The sequence below is a fragment of the Rutidosis leptorrhynchoides genome, chromosome 8, assembly GCF_046630445.1.
Source record: "Rutidosis leptorrhynchoides isolate AG116_Rl617_1_P2 chromosome 8, CSIRO_AGI_Rlap_v1, whole genome shotgun sequence".
NCBI lineage: Eukaryota > Viridiplantae > Streptophyta > Magnoliopsida > Asterales > Asteraceae > Rutidosis > Rutidosis leptorrhynchoides.
The window spans coordinates 222,286,906-222,291,803 of record NC_092340.1 but is presented as its reverse complement, the minus strand read 5'-3'; the positions used below and the strand labels follow the sequence as shown (position 1 = coordinate 222,291,803).

Sequence of the window (4,898 nt, the reverse complement as noted above, 5' to 3'; positions counted from 1 at the left end):
TATAATACAATTTGATATTGTTAGGCTTAATCAAAGAACCTTTGTTTGGATTTTTTTAATTAATGATTGCATGAGAACTTAGTAGTAATTGACTTTCAGCTAGTAACTTGAGTTGATCTACTTGGTGTTTAATAGCTTATATAATCTGTCAGTCTATTTGCATATTGATCTTCATCACAAGATTAATGTGTATCATGTAATTGGATTGAACATGAAGAATTGAGATGTTAGTCATGCACATCATGTGTCAAGCATATGCTTTAAGTCATATTTATTGAATAATATGCAACACTTAGCTTAACATATAAGGGATAATAGTTGGTCTATGATTATTATTCTGCTTTGTGTTAATATAAGTTATGAAACTTGCCTAATATGATTCCCGTATGAGTTAGTTGTTCATGTAACTGCTTTTATTTTTATTTGTTTATTTTGAATCTTCAATTCCTTGTTCTATTTTATTATCTAAGTTTATCTTTAAAGCATCTCTTTCCTAAGAGATAAGAATTTATCCTATAAAACACATAAAAATCTATCTTTAATTCTTTAATAAGAAATAAACTACTTAATAATAAACAACTTATAACGCATCTGCGATCTCTTGGGACGATAACCTAAAATACTACATCTGATCGGATTTTGTTGCTCGTTAGGGTGTTAATGTGTAATAATAAAGGTTTTATAAATTTAAAAGTTGAAAGATAAGTTAACCACTACTGCTCACACTTTTGACATATCTATTCTTATCTTTAAAAAGGGAGTTTGGGGTGATGTAATGATATGCTTTAAGGTGTTGTAATATGTGCTTTATCATAATTGTAAGATGACATTGATTATGTAATATTTAGAAAGTATTTAATTAATTTTAAATTTAATCTATGTAATAATCTATAACTAAATATTAATACTCCGTAATGCTTATGTCGTATATATTTTATTATATTATATTTTTATTATCACTAACCCCATTTAATTTAGTTTGTTTTAAACATTGGAATTTTTGTACAGACTTTACATCGGATAAACAAAAGCTTCTTCAAGAAGCTTTAACCCCATTGGCTTATCTCCATTTTTAAATCTTGCATTCATTTCTTCTCCATTTACAGCATATCGTCTTTCAACTTCTATCTACGTAGTATTTAGTTTATCTTTATTTTATTTTCTTTGTACTCTTATTTGGTTCATATCTCTTATTTGCAGGTTATGGAATCATATTGTTCAAATATGAGACAACCGCACTTGAAGTAAGTTTTTTTTTTTTTTTTTTTTTTTTTTTTTTTTTTTTTTTTTTTTTTTTGTATCTCAACTTAATTTATAATGATTCAAGTATTGGATGTGTTGTAAGTTATTTCTTTTAATCTTAATTTGTTTTAGTTATGATTTGGGTTTGGGGCAAAATCCAAAAAAAGGGAATAAACCCAGTTAGGGTTTTGCTCTTTAACTTCGCGAAAGGTATTTAACAAATAAATATGCATTGTTTCAGCTTTGGATACATTTGAGACACCTGCTCGGGAAGTGATTGTTCGATTTCTGCATCTCATTTAGCACTGTATTATTTACCTGTTGTGTTTGAATCACAAAGTCAGTGCTTAAGATTTCATTTATGTTGCTGCTGATCCGATGGTATCTTCTTATTGTTGCAATTGACACGTTGTTTTCCGAATTGGGTAATTTTCTGCTTCTTTTCTTCTTTTTGTGGATTTCAATTATGGTGTTTGTTGGTTAATACAATGTTTATAACTTGGTTGCTGTGCAAGGTTGTAAAACTCGCGACTCGGGGAGTACTCGGCAGGAGGTTTTTGAGGAGTAATCGGCGACTCGGGGAGTACTCGGGGGAGTAATCGGATGTTGACTTTCGTTGACTTTTTAAGATAAATATATATATTTTGATAATATATAAATAACAGGGACTGTTATTGTCATTTTTATCAAAGGTTCAAGAGTGATTATCAAATTTATTCTTATTATTAACGTTTGGTAATAGTTGAGGGGCTGTTAGTGTCATTTGATAAAGAAAAAGAAATTATTAAAATATTTAAAATATCACTTTTTATCAAGTGTCTAAGATCTGTACATCTTCCCAGATCTAAAATTCAGACACGCTTCCTTCCCTTTATTCATATACAGTGTCAACTATACAAGAAGCTGTGGTCTTCCTTAATTCACGACAGGTTTCACCTTGCTCCTTCTTCCTTTTCCTTTTCTTGCTCTCCTTCCTCCTCTTTAAATATTTCAGGCAAGATCTGAGTTTTTCCGATGTCATTGACCACCGTTTGACCGGCGTTGACCGGCGTTGACCGAGTAATTGGGCGAGTTAGACACCGATTTCTCGTTTTGATCTTCCAGCCGATTAATCGCCGATTACTCGGCCGAGTAGGCCGAGTTTTGCAACACTGTTGCTGTGTATAGATTTCTCATATCTGGTGTATGATTAGGTTATATAATAATTAAGAGTTTATAATTAAAAAACAAAGTAGATGTTATGTTCCACATAAATATTGTTATGTAGAACGAATTTGAAAGGATTTGTATTTAGCACGCCTTCCGATTACTGTCTTGGATGTTTTTGATTATATGTTTAATTTTTTCTTCTTAGTATTATTTAGTATGTTGTTTGTTTAAGGACTTGATAAATAAAAGTGCATAGACTAATAAGTCTTGTGATTTTTCGAGCTACATGAGTACATGATTTTAGGCTTTTTAGTTTTGTGAGATTAAGTAGCAAGTTTTAGTAGAGATGAGCAAAATAAAAAAAGCTTGAGCCTGGTGTTTGGCCTGAATTGATTAGTACTCAATTAGTTGATCTTACATTTTGCTAAATTAATTTTGGATATCAGTTCAATATGGCCTCAGATCTCTCTTTTGTAGTTTGGATTAGTCTTGCCACCTCTGACATGATTTCGTGATTGTTTGTCCATTGTTGTAAACTTTGAAACTTTGATTATGTGAAATTTGGTACGTCCATGTGTTGTTTATACGAGTATAAATATATACTTGCTGTCGTTTAATATAATAATAGCCTTCTACGTTTTTGGTCTACAGTGCAGAATTACAAAAGGAGATGCATAAGAAGTTAAAATTGGCTAATGGGACATCATAACCTGGCAATCCGACTAAGACAGATTTCAACTGATCGATTACTTCTTGAGAATGTCTTGGCTTATCTGTCTTTGATAGTAATTGTAAGGGTTTTTTTTTTTATGTTAAATTTCGTGAATTATTCGAATTCTGTAAATGATTGTGGAGGTATGACGTTAAAAGCGTGTGGTTTTATTCTATTTAGTTTATAGTGGGAGTCATGTTTTTTGTACTCGAATACAAGCGACTTAACCAAAGTATCTCCGTGATCTTTTTGGCCTTTTTCTGTAATAGAAGGTGATAAAGGTGGATGTTTGTAAGATTAATTTACAATAGTGATGAATATTTGTATGGTGAATTTATAACGTTTAATGGTAATATATGTCGTTATAGCCATTATTTTGTTAGTCGTCTTCTTAAGTTTTCTTTAGCAAACCCGTGAATTCACGGGTCCTTTAACTAGTCAGCTACCTAGATGCCAACGACCAATAATGCAACAAGAATGATAAGAGAAAGTACTACACAGTAGAAAGTACAGCAGTACATGATTAATGAGTTACATTCTCTACCCGGTTGGTAGAAAGTACTAATACATAATATCAAAAATTACACCAAATAACAATCATATCACTTCGCAGAAAAAAATAAGAAGCAGCCACAACCACCATTCCCACACCTGTTCCGCCAACTCTAAACAAGCAAAGAGAACAAGAAACAAACTCATCCATAAAAAGATCATTACTCTCTGAAACCGAAGGCAGAGAGCCTAAGAAGAAAAAAGATTAACCACCGTCTCATGTACCAAATTTCCGAAGCCATCTTCTCCATGAATATAATAGGCGCTACGTAACTCTAATTGATGATATTAGCTATGTGTGTAAACAGAAGACATTACGTGACTCAATCGACTCAATCAGTTAATATTAGCTATGTACATATACATAATTGGATAATATAAGCTATCTACGGATCTACCCATATATAGCTATTTTGTGTATAATATAATTAGATAGCACAAACAGATATTTCATTGCAAGAACAACTTAAAACAGATAATATAATTGCTTCAATGGTACCGCGGTTACACTTGTGTACTCGCAGGGCTAGAGGTCTCGGGTTCGAGCCTCGTCACCCGCTCTAGGAATTGAAATATATTCCTTGAAGGTGGCCCAAAGGGAAGGTTTTACCGACCCGCTCCGGGACTAAGATCCGGCCCGCCTGCCCCTCGGGATGGTTAAAGGGTCGGATCCTCAGAGTGTGGTTCGGGTTTCCTGCCCGAAAGCGCGTGTGTGTGTGCAAATGATGACTAGGCTTCGGTCCGAACTGATGCAAGCTTGTCTTTCAAAAAAAAAAAGAAAAAAAGTAACAACAGCACAGCAACGTGCGGTGTGTCGTTTAACTAGTTTTAACTGTAACACATTTTCAACTACTCTGAAGATCCCCTCGTCCAACAAATACTAAAAATAAAAATCATAAAATATAATGGATCCTACCTTTCCAAAAGAATACAAAATTTCAAGTTCTAAGTTTTTTTTAATAAACAATTAAATTAAATTATATTACCACATTCGAAATGTAAAGTAGATCATGAATCTCATATATATGCAGCCTTTTATTTTACTATTTTTTTAAGGATGAGTCAAATGATAAGTACACCAACTAGGCTTTTGGATCTTTATGGTGTTGGCTTGATTTTTGATGTCTTCAAAATCAAAACAGACTTGAGCATCTTGTCTGGGGTTGGACCGGTAAATAAGCTAAAAATGAGGGGTAAAGTCACGTACGATAATCACCACCCACACGTGTCTCCCACACTCTTA

At 32.9% G+C, this 4,898-nt stretch overlaps 1 long non-coding RNA gene across 1 annotated transcript; it reads left to right on the top strand.

The window, feature by feature from the left end:
- The first annotated feature begins 1,048 nt into the window (after positions 1 to 1,048).
- LOC139862513 (uncharacterized) lies at positions 1,049 to 3,428 on the top strand. The gene is made up of 3 exons (XR_011764209.1): positions 1,049 to 1,244; positions 1,484 to 1,667; positions 3,043 to 3,428. It is a non-coding gene; the product is annotated as an uncharacterized lncRNA (long non-coding RNA).
- The last annotated feature ends 1,470 nt before the right edge of the window (positions 3,429 to 4,898 follow it).